Raw genomic sequence first — 16,709 nt, 5'->3', positions numbered from 1 at the left:
TACTGAATGAGGAACAATTGCTCATCCGGAAACGTCTCAGTCACAGCTGTGGGTGGTTGTACTCCTGCTTCAGGCTCAATTCTGGAGAGATGGTCAGCTACTTGATTTTCTGACCCTTTCCTGTCTTTTATCTCAATATCAAACTCCTGAAGGAGCAACACCCATCTGATTAATCTTGGTTTAGAATCCTGTTTGGTTGGAAGGTACTTCAAAGCAGCATGGTCAGTATAAACAATAACCTTAGAACCAAGTAAATAGGACCTAAACTTATCAACAACATACACAATAGCTAATAATTCCTTTTCTGTAGTTGTGTAATTCTTTTGAGCATCATTTAACACACGACTAGTATAATAAATGACATGTACAAGCTTACCATGCCTCTATCCTAAAACAGCTCCTATAGCAAAATCACTAGCATCACACATTAATTCAAATGGTAAATCCCAGTCAGGGGGAGCTATAATGGGAGCAGAGGTCAGGTTTGCTTTCAGAGTTTCAAAAGCATGTAGACAATTAGAATCAAAGATAAAAGGAACATCAACAACCAATAGGTTGCTTAAAGGTTTAGCAATTTTAGAAAAATCCTTTATAAATCTTCTATAAAATCCTGCATGCCCCAAGAAACTCCTGACTACCTTAACATTAGTTGGTGGTGGTAATTTTTCAATTACCTCCACCTTTGCTCTATCAACTTCAATTCCTTTACTTGAAATCCGGTGTCCAAGAACAATACATTTTGTAACCATAAAATGGCATTTTTCCCAATTTAAAACAAGGCTTGATTCTTGACACCGTTTCAGAACAAGAGATAAATGCTTAAGGCAGGATTCAAAAGAATTACCAAAGACAGAAAAGTCATCCATAAATACCTCAATAAACTTTTCAACCATATCAGAAAAAATTGAAAGCATACACCTCTGAAAAGTTGCTGGAGCATTGCAAAGTCCAAAAGGCATTCTTCTGTAGGCAAATACTCCAAAGGGGCATGTGAATGCTGTCTTTTCTTGATCTTGAGAGTCCACTGCAATTTGGTTATATCCAGAATAGCCATCTAGAAAGCAATAAAATGCATGACCAGCTAACTTCTCAAGCATCTGATCAATGAAAGCCAGGGGGAAGTGATCCTTCCTTGTAGCAGTGTTGAGCCTCCTGTAGTCTATACACATTCTCCATCCTATGATTGTTCTTGTAGGAATAAGCTCATTCTCTTCATTCTTGATCACTGTCATCCCTCCTTTCTTGGGAACTACCTGCACAGGACTTACCCAAGGACTGTCAGAAATAGGGTAAATAATATCTACTTCCCATAGTTTCATTACCCTTTTTTAGACTACCTCTTTCATAGTTGGACTGAGTCTCCTTTGTGGTTTCACAACTGGTTTAGCATCATCTTCAAGAAGGATCTTGTGCATACACTTGGTTGGACTAATCCCCTTCAAGTCACTAATGGTCCATCCAAGAGCTGTTTTATGGCTCCTGAGCACTGAAATAAGCGCCTCTTCTTCTTCAGGCTTCAGAGAAGAGCTAATAATCACTGGATATGAATCATTTCCACCCAAGAACACATATTTTAGAGAAGGAGGCAAATATTTGAGCTCAAGCTTGGGGACTTCCTCCTCCTTTATTGGCGTGTTCATCAGCTCCTTTTGGGGTGGTGAATCATCAACTTCAACTAATTCATACTCAGGAATAGGATCCAGAACATCATCAAGTACATCAGTTTCCAATACTTCTTGAACAAGTGGTTCAATAACATCTATTTTTATACACCCCTTAGAATCATTAGGGTGCTTGAGGGCTTCAAAAACATTTAGAACCACCTGTTCTTCATTGACCCTCAGGGTTAATTAACCCTTTTGCACATCAATCAAAGCTCTACCTGTAGCTAAAAAGGGTCTACCAAGTATAATAGAAGGTTTTACCTCCTCTTCCATGTCTAATATAACAAAATCAACAGGGAAAATAAATGGTCCTACTTTAACAAGTAAATCCTCAACTACACCTACAGGTAATTTAATAAAAAGATGCGTTGAAGAGAAATATGAGTGGGTTTTACCTCCTCAATTTGAAGCTTTTTCATCACTGAAAGTGGCATTAGATTGATGCTAGCTCCAAGATCACATAAAGCTCTTTGAATGCCGACATCTCCAATGGTGCAAAGAATGACAAAACTCCCTGGGTCTGGCATCTTCTCAGGAAGGGTGTGTTGAATAATGGCACTACATTCCTTGGTTAACACCACTGTCTCTTGTTCCTTCCAATTCCTCTTGTGGGTCAACAATTCTTTCATAAATTTAGCATAGAGAGGCATTTGCTCCAGAGCCTCTGCAAAAGGAATGTTGATCTGTAGCTTCTTGAAGACATCTAAAAAATTAGAGAATTGCTTTTCTTTGGACGCCTTCTGAAGCCTCTGAGGATATGGCATTTTTGGCTTGTATTCAGGAGCCTTTGGCAAGGTGGGATAAGTGTCAAGAGAGTCAGGAAACGGGTTGTCTGCACATTTAGGAGGGGCGTGCTCTACATCTCCCTTTTTCTTCTCTGGAGCTTCCTTTTCAACTAGCTTTTCATTGGCCTTGGTCTCAGGGCCAGCTACTTTACCACTTCTCAACTGAATAGCCTTGCAATCTTTTCTTGGGTTCACCACTGTATCACTTGGAAATGTACTTGTAGACCTCTCAGGTATTTTCTTGCTTAGTTGGCCCATCTGCACTTCCAAGTTTCTAATGGAGGCTCTGGTTTCCTGCATAAAACTCCTCATCATCTCCCAATTAGAATCTTCTTGGGGCTTCGAGTTTTCCTGCTGAAGTGGTTGTTGTTGCTGAGACTAAAATTGGCGGTTATTGTAATTGTTCTGTTGAAAGCCGCCCTGGGAATTATTGTTGAAGTTCTAAGGTCTTTGAGATTGGTCTCTCCACCCAAAATTTGGGTGATTTCTCCACCCCTGATTGTATGTCTTGGAATATGGATCATTGTTGGGATTCCTAGGACCACTCCCCATATAATTTACCTGTTCAGAAGAGGGTTGAGCATAATCGTAATTATCATTTTGTACAAAGTTACCTGCCATGTCATTTGAGGCCTCTTGAGGTGGGTTTTGTGTGTTGATAGCTGAGACTTGCATGCCACCCGACTGTTGAGTAAGTAGATTTATTTGCTGAGACATAAGCTTGTTCTGAGCAAGAAGAGCATTAACAGCTTCTACTTCCAACACGCTTCTCTTCTGAGGGGTCTCAGAGTTCACCGGATTCCTGTTAGATGAGTATAAATATTGGTTGCTTGCAACCAATTCAATCAGATCAAAAGTCTCCTCTGGTGTCTTCTTCTTGTGTAGTGAACCGCCTGCAAAAGTGTCTAGGCTCATCTTGGACATCTCACCCAAACCTTCATAAAAGATATCTAGTTGAGTCCATTTGGAGAACATGTCCGGAGGGCATTGCCTAGTTAGTAGCTTGTATCTCTCCCAATCTTCATAACGAGTTTCACCCTCCTTCTGCCTGAAAGTCTGAACCTTCAACCTAAGCTTAGTCAGCTTCTTTGGTGGGAAAAATTTAGTGAGAAATTTTGTAACAACCTTTTCCCAAGTATTCAGACTCTCCTTTGGTTGGGAATCTAGCCATAGCTTTGCTTTATCCCTCAGAGCAAAAGGGAAGAGCATGAGTCTGTACACCTCTGGGTTCACTCGATTTGTCTTCACTGTATCATAAATCTGCAAAAAATCAGATATAAACTGATTTGGATCTTCATGAGGAAGCCCATGATACTGGCATTTTTGTTGCACCAAGGTGACCAATTGTGGTTTCAACTCAAAGTTGTTTGCAGCTATAGGGGGTACCACAATACTTTTTCCATAAAGATCTACAGTAGGGGGAGAATAAGAGCCAAGCACTCTCCTTTGTTGATCATCCCCATTCGGATTTATCACATTGGCATTAACAGCATTATTGTGATCCATAGTGGATTCTGCAGCCTTGCAAAGTCTTGCTTGTTGTAAATGTTGCCTGAAAGTTTTTTCTGGTTCAGGATCAAAGTCTAAGAGATGTTCCTTGTCTCTGTTCCTGCACATAAACAAACAGAAGATAAGAAAAGATGGGATTCTCTATGTCAGAGTATAGAGAAGTCCCAGTGAGGTATCTTGTGTAAAATAATAAAATAAAAATACTAAATAAAATAAATAATTAAATTTCAAAAATAATAGCTAAAATTAAACAGAAATTTTTGAAAATTAACAGAAAAAATAAACAAGAAAATTAAAATAAAATTAACTTGGTGAAACTCGTACGCTTACACACATCTTCAGATCACGCGTATGCGTCGCTCCTCGCTGCCATCTCCTTTGGTTTTTGTGCTGCAGAAACTCCATCAAATCCATCCGAATGCTACCTAAAATAAACAAAATTGCAAAAGACTCAAAGTAGCATCCATATTGGCTAAAAGATAATTAATTCTATATTAAACTCAACAAATTAGAAGCAATTTCACAAAGAAAAGATAGGAAAGATGCTCACACATCACGTGCGCAAAAGGATGCGTGCGTACACACAAAAAGAAAATTAGCATGCGTGCGTGTGCACAACCACCTGTGCGTACACACAGGAACCCAAGCAGAGTAAATCCAGAGCATCGCGAAGTGTGCGTGCGCAACACCATCTGTGCGTACGCACAAGTGCAAATTCAGCGACCTGTGTGCACGCACACATCTGTGCGTCCGCACAAGTACAGTGCGTGCCTTCATTAAAAATGCACGTGCACTCGCGTTTTGGGGCTCTTTTTGGCCCATTTCTGAAGGCTTGAGGCTGAAATCAAGAGCTATATGAAGGGGGCAACATCTTATATGAAGGCATTAGTTAGGAGGAGCTCACTTAGATAGTTTGAGAGAGTAATTAGGAGTAGGAGTAGGAGTAGTGTAGCATTGCTCTCTTAGAGTTTCATTTCCATTTCCATTGTAGCATTTTATAGCAAGCTTTGATCTTTGATTTTGTTTCTTTAATTGTAAGTACTCTCAATTTCACCTTTAATTATAGCACTTTTACTTTCATTTGCTTTGGTTCAAGTTACTTGTTTATAATTGCAATTTTTTGTGTTACTTGAAGTTTTGATTGATGAATTTAATGTTTCATGCTTTCTTTATGTCTGATTGCTTGTCTATATTTGGTTTTGTTGATAATTGGTTATAGTTTTCCATTTTACTTTGCAATTTTCCTTTTATGCACACAAGGTGTTTGTGAAAATGCCAACTCTAGATTTTGAGTAGATTTTCCCTCCTTGGCTTGTGATTTGAGTTCCTAGGATACTAGAGTCATAATGTCCGACATTTAGTGGTAATTCTTGGGTAGTTAGTCGACTCTTGTTTCCATTGACGCTAGCCTTTTATCAACTAGTTTGGTAAGTTGGTTAGGACTTATGGATTAAGGTCAATTATGCTTGCTTGACTTACTCCTTGATAGTTGGGGTTAACTAGGTGAAATTGACTCATCATAATTATCATAGTTGTGGTTATGATGATGATAGGATTCCTTGGATTCTCATTCCCAAGTCAAGGTTCTTTATTGCATTTGTAGCACTTTCACTAGTTTTGACCTCATCTTCTCTTTAATTACATCAATTACAATTTTGTTCATTCCTTAGTTCTTTAATTGCTTAGTTCCTTTAATCTTTTGTTCTTTGATTGCACAAATCCCTTTTTGTCCTCTCAACAACCGAAAGCGTAACATCTCATTTGCATCCTAGGGAAGAATGACTCGGGAGTCTAAATACTCTCGGTTTTATATTTAGTTTGAATTGTGATAATATTTGATTGATGATCAATTGTTGGGTTTGGACTATACTTGCAACGTCAATCCTATTTTTTTGTGTGAAAAATCCAAACTTATGAAATCTATCATCGTCAAATTTTGGCGCCGTTGCCGGGGAGCTAGCGTCATGAGTGCTATATTTTGGTTGTTGTAAATATGTGAATAGTGTGAATAGATACTTTTTGGGTTATTTGCTTGTTTTTGCTATTAATTAGGATTTTGTTTCTTTTGTTAATTGATATCTTTAGTTGTTATTTTCTATTTCTTCTATGAGTTATCACCCTCTTAGTTTGGAGTTTGGTTGTGATCATTTTGTAGGGATTGATAACCTCAATTTTGGATTGCATCATGGGATTAGAACATCTATTTTAGGAGGAGCAACCTCCTCTACACTACAATGAGCCAAACCCTTGCCAATATGCATACCCAAACCAAGGATATGGTGGATTTCACTTAGATTATGCACCTCCACCACCATATGCCTATAATCCCTACCCTCAACACAATCCTCAATGACCACATTTTGAAACACCACACCACTACCAACAACCACATCCTTACACACCACCTCAAAACACTTTCCAACATGAGTCACCTCCCACACATACAAACTTTCTCCCAATTTATGAACCTTATTCTTCACCCCAATATGAAGCTTTCCCACCCTTAGCCCAAGACCATCAAGACCTTCAAGCTTTTCTCCAAGAGCAAGAGGGATTCCGAAGGACTTGATGACCAGAATTCACACCCCATTCAAAATTGGTGAATTAGTCCTTTTGGCAAGCGCACCAAAATTATCGTCAAGTAATAACCCACAGAGGAGTGGGATCGTATCCACAGAGATTGGCAAATCCGAGCAGTTTTAATTAATTGATGAATTAGTTAAGCGGATCAATAGGATTGTAGAGTGCAGAATTGTAAATGACATAAATGTAAATGACTAGAATATAAAGAAAAGCAATAAAGTGCAGAAATATAAATGGCAGAAAGTAAAGAGAAGAATCATAAATGACTTGAATGTAAATGAGAATGGGAAATTGCTGAATGTAAAAATAAGCAGTAAAAGAAATGGATATATAAGAATGGGGAAATTCATTGAGATTGGGAGATGTTGTCTCTTTAGATTGAATCTAGCTTATATCCCCTACAATCATGCAACTCATTGACCTCTTGGCAATCATGATTGATTGAGCCCCAATCCCTTGGTGACTCAATCTCTCAGATCTTGATCAATAGCCAATTCCTTGGTCTAATTGCTCATGAAAAGAGATATGCTTGGTCCCTGATTATACCACACACCATTATAGGTCCAAATAGAGGGAGGATTATATGTCACATATCCAAACACCAAAACCCAGATTCTATTCTAGTGTGAGAAGGGATTTCAAGCATGGTTTCATGTTTCCTTTCCCAAGGTTCCCATGAAACCCAATTGCATTCAATCTCTTTCCCAAGATAATTGAATACTAAGCATTAAGAACGAAATTTCTTCTAGCAAATCAAAGAGAATATGAAGAGAAGAAGAATTTCACTATCATCAATCCATCAAGTACAACAAAGCTCCCTCTCTCAATGAGAGGGAAGTTAGCTACTCATAGCTCAAAAAGCACTCAAAAGTGAAGTGTAAAAGTGGATCTAAAACTGACTGCTTAACCCCCTTCTTCAGTACTCCTTGGGGTATTTATACTACTCCTAGTAAAATAAAATAATTACAAAAGTGAAAAACGAAAATTACATTTTGGAGGGAAAAGAAAACACTCAATAAGCATGACTTCTCAGCTGGCGTGTGGCTGGCACTTTTCTGGCATGTCACGTGCCCTTCATTTCCAGCTTGGCGTGCCATGCCTACTCCTTCAAGTGGCACGCTTGTCCCTCTCTCAACCTTGGCGTGCCACGCCTTCGAACTCAAGTGGCACGCCCCTTGCCTTTCTCACTTCTCTTTGCCTCTGGAAACTTGTACTGGCATGCCACGTCCAAGGTCTGGCGTGCCACGCCCGTGCTTTATGCTTGGCTAGGCTTCTCTGGAAAGTTGAACTAGCATGGCACGCCCAGGGTCTGGCGTGCCACACCACTTTTGTGAGTGAGTGGTTCCTCTGTTTGGCGTGCCACGCCACGAGCTCAAGTGGCACGCCCCAATGCTTCTCTCTGAATGACACTGGCGTGCCACGCCTGGTTGCTCAAGTGGCACGCCTAAGTGAAGAATGGTGAGTGGCGTGCCACGCCTTTGATACCAAGTGGCACGCCCCATGTAATTAGCCTCCTTCATCCTCTCTGGAAACTTATACCAGCGTGCCACGCCTAAAGGCTGGCGTGCCACGCCCATGATCTTGTCTTGGTTCCAGTAGTTGGTGTGCCACACCTCAATCTTCAAGTGGCACGCCATAGTGAAATGCTAAGGTTGGCGTGCCACGCCTTCGATACCAAGTGGCACGCCCAGTCCTTGCTTTTGGTCCTTTGTGCATTGGCGTGCCACACCTAGTTGCTCAAGTGGCACGCCCAGTCTTCAATTGCCTTCAGCCCCTTCTCTGGATTGTTGTACCAGCGTGCCACGCCATGCTGCTCAAGTGGCACGCTCATGGATTTGTGAACTCTTCAAGCTTGGTGTTCCACGCCTGGGTTCTCAAGTGGCACGCCCAAGTGACTTTTTGGGGCTGGCATGCCATGCCTTCGACACCAAGTGGCACGCCATAGTGAATGTTCTTCTTGGAATGGTGAATTGGCGTGCCACGCCCCTTTGCTCAAGTGGCACGCCCATAGTAATTGATGGGCCAGGCGTGCCACGCCCAGCTTGGCGTGCCACACCCCTTTTGTGTCCTCCATTGTAGCTCTCTGGAATTTTGTATTAGCGTGCCACGCCCAGTCTCTGGCGTGCCACGCCCATATACATGCTTGGACTTCTTCTCTGGACTTTAGTACTGGCGTGCCACGCCCAGCTCCTGGTGTGCCACGCCGGTGCATTTTTGTGGCGTTTGCTTCAAGTGGCATGCCAGTTTCACATGCCTAGCTTCTTGTTTGTCTTCTACCCAATTTTTGATGATTTTCTCACCTGAAATTCAGCACAACTCATCTCAAAGTAGTGTACCATAATAATCATCAAATAATGCATGAATTGTACTGATCAAATGAGATTTATGCTCTTTTATGGTCTTCTTTATGCAAGAAAGAAGGGTAGATGATGCAAGTCATCAGGACACAAGGGTAATTCATGGCAACCATAGCCGAATCGGTGAACCGCTTAGTTCTACTTCGCTCGTCCAATCAAGGCACTCCTCTTGAAGAATGTGAAGAATCCACTAAAGCTTGTGGTGAAGAAGAGAGCATGGAGCCACAAAGGAAAGAAGAAGAGTTAGAGCTTGAAGTGCAACAAGAGGAAGAAAGTGAAGTATTTCAACCGGAGGGGAGAAAAGAGGAGTTGAGGGAGATTGATCAAGATGAGAATTCTATCATTCATGATTTTTTGTCCTCCTTGGTCAATTCCCTTAATGATCCTAATGAGCCTCTTCCCATTGAGTCTGAGAGAGACATGGAGGTAGACTTCTCACAACCTCCTTGTTATGACTTGAGTGATGGAGAAGCGGAAGTTGGTGAGGAAGAAATTTCGGTCCAAGAACATATTGAGTGGGTGGCAATTTCACCTATGAGCTTCATTGGCCTCCATCATTATGCTATCTTAGAGACGGACTACCAACTCAAGGTCCTTCTTGGGTTGGTACATGGTCGAGAAAGAGGTATTGGTTGCCAAAAGAATGCAAGGCTCTTCAAGAAATCCAATTTAAGCTTTGGGATTCAAGCATGGTGTGAAGCACAATTGGGTAATTTCCAGAGAATGTTAGGTTGCTACAAGGGTCATTTGAATGCTTGTCCATCCGGCTTGGAGCATAGAAATCCACAAGAAGGAGAGCGGATACCTCGAATATGGGATCCCGGAGGAGCTTTAAAGACCAAGCTTGGATGGAGATTCAAGGAGGAGTGGAATTACAAGCCACCCTAACAAGAGTCTCCACAACAAGTCCAACTTAAGGACTATAAACCAAAGTGCTAGGTGGGAGACACCCCACCATGGTAACATCTTTCTTACCCTTTCTCTTTGTTTATAGTCTTGTTTTATTGCATGTTTGCTTGTCTTAGCTAGCGTAGGATTAGTTTGATGTTTTTGAGTTGGATAAGTTAAATTGCTTGTGGATCATGAATATTGGTATCTTTGAATTTTTTTGGGTTGAAATGTTGATTGAACTAAGGCTTAGTACCTTAGGAATGGAAGAAAAATTTTTGCAAAACAGGGCACCTGCTCGTGCGTACGCACACATACCATCTTTTCGCCACCTTGTGCGAGCATACAGCATTGTGCATCCGCACGCAAGCTTGTAGCCCCTCTGGTGGGAGCGTTAGCACAGGTTGTGTGCCTGCACCCCAACCCTTCTTGCTTCTGTGCGTGCGCACGGACCTCTGTGTACACGCACACATGAACCATTCCCAAGCAATTTGAAAAAAAAACCCCTTCTGTGCGAGCGCACACTCCTTAATTCCTCTTCTGCCGGAGCGCTCGCATAGAGAGTGCGCTCGCACACCTTCCCTATTCCGCCTTGTGTGCGTACGCACACATACCTGTGCATACGCACGCCTCTGTTTTCTCTCACTTTACTTCTTTTCTTCTCTTTCCTCTACTTCTTCTCTTCTTTTTCCCTCCATCCCCCCTTACCTTGCTTTTTCCATATTTTTTTACTTGTTTTACTTAGTTTTCATTGCATCCTATTTTCATTTTAGTGGTTATATTAGTTTTGGTTTACTTGCTGTTAATTGAATAAGTTGCAAGTGTTTGTTTGATAGTGATAGGGTTGTATCTTGATTAAATACAATGCACTTATGCTTTGCCTTAAGTTACTAGTATCTAGTAGGTTTAATAACTCATGTTTTGACTATACCACTAGGACAAATTATGTAAGTGCATTGAATTAAGTGAATTGAGTTGACATTACTTATTCATCATGCTTCTCATATAATCACATAACAAGGTACTCGTTTGTTTTTAATGCTTTGCATTTGTTTGAGTGACTTGGCTTGATTCTTAGCAAGCTTGACACTTTGTGCAACAAGTACCTTTACCATAATGTGACTATGTCATTAATTTTGAAGATGAATAAGTAGTTCTCTTTTCATCATGAATTGGTTATTGTTGATTGTGCCACTTTCTAGTAATCTTGCGCTTTCACTTGCACAAGTTCAATATCCAATATCAATTACTCAAATCACTTTTGTGGTTACCTAGGTTTGTTGGTGCCTCATCTCTTGCTTATTCTCTAATTGCAACCTAGGCCATCTAATTGAGGAACACATGCTTACTTTTTGATCGTGTGGATGCCATTTTAACCGGCCGTTGTGTGTATTCTAACCGCGCGCATAATTGGAATACACACATGGCTCATCTTTCGATCATACCACACCACTATGCAAAATTCCTCAATTAGATGCTTATTTACTCTCTCCTTTACCCTTTTGTGCTACTTACCCTATGATTCCTAATTATACTTTATTCATTCTTTTTGAGGATGAGACGTGGAGGTAAGGAGCCGGGAGAGGAGTGATGACATGTCATCATGTCATGTTTTTCTATGCTTTTTCATACAAGAAATTGATGATTAATGCTTAATTATTAAGTAATTTTGTGCTTAAATAGTATATTGCTTTGATCTTTTAATTTTACAAACTTTGTAGGAAATAAGTGGAAAAAGAAGCAAAAAAGCATAAAATAAGCTAAAAAGGAGAAAAGAGAAATTCTGGGGCACAGTTTGGAACTTGGGCACACTTTGGAGCCTTAAGCCATGCTTTTTAAAAGCATGGCCCATGATTTAAACAAAGAAAATGCTCTTTGCGCGAAAACATCACGACGTGCACGCGTCCAAGACGAGCACGCGTCTGGCAAGGAATTCTGAAGAACCACACGTACGCGTGCATGACGCGTACGCATGGAAATGACTGGTGCTCATTAGCAATGAGAATGCTACATTCACTAAGCCAGCGTTTTCGGGCAAGTTAAAATTTGGAGGCAAAGTTTTGCAATCGACGCGCACGCGTGCTTGACGCGCACGCGTCGATGGTGCACCTGGGGCAAAGCACGCGCACGCGTGGATGGCGCTGAAGCCTGAATTGAGATTTTGCTACCCACGCGCACGCGTACATGACGCGCACGCGTCGAGTAGCGTTCACTAAGCTAACGTAGCGCTTGATAAGAAAACGCTATCAATGACGCGTACGCGTGAAAGGAGCGCGCGAGCTTTGGGAGCTGAAGATTGATAATGACGCGTACGTGTACATGACGCGTACGCATCGATGGGCGAAAATGCAAAAGCACGTGCAAGCGTGAGGGACGCGTACGCGTGGGTGCCCGAACTCTCCGTTCTCTAAATGAATGCTACGCTCTCCTGGAAGCTGCAACTCTGGCTCAATTAATTCCAATTCAAGCCCATTAAAGCCCCAAAGCAAGCAGAGTCCAATTGACATCACTCAAAGGCACAAAGATCATCTAGAATACGAAATTTACATTTAATTGTAATTTGTTTTCAATTTAAATTTCATTTAGTAGTTTAGGAAGTCTATATAAAAGCATTAGTTTCATTTGAGAAGGAAGGTGCGCACAGTAGGAGTAGGAGTAGAATAGGAAGCTCAGGCTGGAGGATTAGAGACTCCAGTGAGCTTAGTATAATTGATAAACTTTTTCTTCCTGCACTTTTACATTTCAATCGTACTTAGTTCAGTTTACTTTCATTGCAAAATCTCAATTTCTTGCACTTTTATTTTTCTGCAACTTTACAATTTTGTTCATGATTCAGCCTGATTTAATCTTCCTGCAATTTAAATTTCCTGCTACTTGTTCTCAAGTTCTTTTCGCTTGCTTAATCTACTGCTTTCTTTAATTTTCCTGCACCCAATTCCCTTTACATTTGCTGCACTTTACATTTCTTGCTCTTTAAGATTCTGTCAAATTTACTTTCTGCAATTTACAATTCTTGCAATTTACATTCTGCTGCTCAGATTTCATTCAATTCACGACTGTCAGCTTAACTAAATTAATCACCTCACTAAAGTTACTTGATCCATCAATTCCTGTGGGATCGACCTCACTCTTGTGAGTTATTACTACTTGATGCGACCCGGTATACTTGCCGGTGAGTTTGTGTGGAAATCTAATTTTCCCTCATCAAGTTTTTGGTGCCGTTGCCGGGGATTGATCTAGATTGACAATGATTAAGTGGGTGAGAAGTCTAGATTAAGCATTTTCTTTGTTTTTGTTCTTTTAATTTTCTGTTTCAAGTTGATACCAAGGTGTTTGAGTTATTGCCTCACTAAGAAATTCTTCTCTATGACATGAATTTCAATTTTCATTGGTGATGTGTTTTACAAAATTCAAATGGAGTTCAACTCATCTTGTGATCAAACAAATTTTATGGGATATTATCCACCATCACTAATTGACTATCCTAATGGTAGCTGGGAATATCACCAAGAAATCACAGATTCTGAGCACTCTAATCAATGGAGATATGCTTCAGAGCCACAAGATGAGCAAGACAAATTCATGGGATACTACCCAACACCACAAAATGATTCATATCAGTATCCTAATGGTGGTTGGGAGTATCACCAAGAATTAACAGATTTTGAGCAACCCAATCAATGGGGATATGCTTTAGAAAATGATCAAGACAATTTCATGAGATATTGCCCACCACCACAAGATGATTTAGGTCATTATTCTCATGGTGGTTGGGAATATCAACAAGGAATGAGGGAGTATGAATAATCAAGTGAAATGAACTATTTCCCAGAGCCAAAAAGTGATTCATATTTTTATGACACTGACATAAATTATGGCTGGGAAGGGAATTGCAATGATTCACATTCTAATCATTCAAAGACATTATCACTTGACTATGCTGTCATTACATACATGGAAGATTGCTCCTCCATGCCACAAAATAATCCACCCTGTGATGAATCCAACAATCACTCAAGTTGTGGGCGGGAGGATGAAAACCAAATAGCATTCAATAGTTCATATTCCACTCATCATGAGACATCATCACTGGAGTGTGCTTTTAATAAATTCATGCAAAATTGTCCCCCAAGGTCACAAGATGATCCATACTGTGATGAATTCAACAATTCTTCATGTCGTGCTTGGGAGGATCAAAATCAGAGAGCACTCAATGTGTCATACTCCATTAATCAAGAGCCATCATCACTTGAGCAAACCTTCAACTCATATATGCAAAGTTGTCCAACTTCACCTCCTCGTTTTTCATTTGAAAATCCTTCATTATTTGACTATACCTCAACACAAAGTTTCCTTCAATATCCATACAATTCATTTAACCAACCACAAGACACACCTGATTACTCATAAAATCCATTTTATACCCCTCAACACAACTTCACCATAATACCCACAAACCCACAAAATCCATCCCAATCGGTTTCTCTCGTGCTACAAGCAGAACAATACCTGTAAAGTGCCATAGACTCTAGGGAGAGAACTGGAAAACTCTTGGAAAGACAAGAACAATCCTGGAAAGAGCAAGAGACCCTCTTCAAGAAGATGGATGGGCACTTGAGCAAATGAAGAGAAACTTAGAACTGCTGAGCAAGGAAGATGAAGACCAACTGATGGATGTGAAGGAGGAAGTGGAAGATCAAGAAGAAGAGGCATCTGTGTCAAGCAAAATTTTGATGAAGAATGAGGTGGTGGAGTGATGAGCGGATAATTTATACGCTTTTTGGCATTGTTTTTAGTATGTTTTTAGTAGGATCTAGTTACTTTTAGGGATGTTTTTATTAGTTTTTATGTTAAATTTACATTTCTGGACTTTACTATGAGTTTGTGTGTTTTTCTGTGATTTCAGGTATTTTCTGGCTGAAATTGAGGGACTTGAGCAAAAATCAGATTCAGAGGTTGAAGAAGGACTGCTGATGCTGTTGGATTCTGACCTCCCTGGACTCAAAATGAATTTTCTGGAGCTACAAAACTCAAAATGGCGCGCTTCCAATTTAGTTGGAAAGTAGACATCAAGGGCTTTCCAGCAATATATAATAGTTCATACTTTGGCCGAGTTTAGATGACGCAAAAGGGCGTTGAACGCCAGTTCTACGCTGCAGTCTAGAGTTAAACGCCAGAAACACGTCACAAACCAGAGTTGAACGCCAGAAACACGTTACAAACTGGCGTTCAACTCCAAGAATGACCTCTTCACGTGTAAACTTCAAGCTCAGCCCAAGCACACACCAAGTGGACCCCGGAAGTGGATTTATGCATCAATTACTTACTTCTGTAAACCCTAGTAGCTAGTTTAGTATAAATAGGACTTTTTACTATTGTATTGACATCTTATGATTTTTAGTTCATCTTTGGATTATCTTTTGATCTATTGATCACGTTTGGGGGCTGGCCATTCGGCCATGCCTGGACCATCATCACTTATGTATTTTCAACGGTAGAGTTTCTGCACTCCATAGATCAAGGTGTGGAGCTCTGTTGTTCCTCTTGATTTAATGCAAAGTACTACTGTTTTCTATTCAATTCAACTTATTCCGCTTCTAAGATATCCATTCGCACCCAAGAACATGATAAATGTGATGATTATGTGACGCTCATCATCATTCTCACTTATGAACGCGTGCCTGACAAACACTTCCGTTCTACATGCAAACAAGCTAGAATGAGTATCTCTTAGATATCTAATACAGGGGACCGAGTCCGAGTTATTAGTATCTTCGTGGTATAAGTTAGAACCCATGGATGGCCATTCCTGAGATCTGGAAAGTCTAAACCTTGTCTGTGGTATTCCGAGTAGGATCTAGGAAGGGATGGCTGTGACGAACTTCAAACTCGCGAGTGCTGGGTGATGCGCGGAAAACTTGTCTCATAACAAATCTCCCTTCGGCAAGTGTACCGAATTTGTCGTCAAGTAAAAACTCACAATAGAGTGAGGTCGAATCCCACAGGGATTGATTGATCAAGCAACTTTAATTAGAAGAATGTTCTAGTTGAGCGAATCCAGAATTTGGGTTGAGAGTTGCAGAAAATAAAATGGCGGGAATGTAAATAACAGAAAAGTAAATGCTAGAATTAAAGGACTGGAAGTAAATGACTGAAAATAAATTGCAGAATTGTAAATGGGAAATGGGGATTTGCTCATAAGAGTAAATGCAGAAATTAAAGAGAATGGGTAAGATCAGAGATGGGGAGTTCATTGGGCTTAGGAGATGTTGCAATTCTCCGGATCAAGTTCATTTTCATCTTTTCTTCAATCAATACACTCATTGATCTCCTTGGCAATCTTAAGTGATTGAATTACAATTTCTTGCAATTCAATCTCTCAAATCTTGATCAATAGCCAATTCCTTGGTCAATTGCTCATGAGAAGAGATGAAGTATGGTCACTGATTATACCACATGCATTTCCCAAATCAAGTATTGAGAGGGTTATAGTCACATAACCATCCAAACCCAATTTGGTCCAGCATGAGAAAGCATTTCTAACTTGATCTCTTCATTCCTCTTTCAAGGTTCAAAAGAGATCCAAGTTTGAATAGCTTCTCTTCCAAGATAACTACTCAATTGGATGAATATCGAAAGCTTTCAAGTAAAATCAAGAGAAAAGATAGAAGAAGAATAATGAAAATTAGTATTGATCCATCAAATTACAACAGAGCTCCCTAACCCAATAAAAGGGGTTTAGTTGTTCATAGCTCTTGAAAATGAAAACAAAGATGCAGAATACATCATAAAACTAGAAAATGCAGAGAAAGTAAAATACAGAGAGTAGATCTCTTTTTTCAGCCTTCAGAACTCCTTTTTCAATTCAAAGCTACTCCTATATATAATACTCTTCTCAGCTTCTAGTTTGCTCTTCAAGTCTT

This window comes from Arachis ipaensis, chromosome B6 (genome assembly GCF_059453495.1).
Source record: "Arachis ipaensis isolate K30076 ecotype BB chromosome B6, ASM5945349v1, whole genome shotgun sequence".
In the NCBI taxonomy this organism is placed as follows: Eukaryota; Viridiplantae; Streptophyta; class Magnoliopsida; order Fabales; family Fabaceae; genus Arachis; species Arachis ipaensis.
This window is presented reverse-complemented; position numbering follows the sequence as displayed.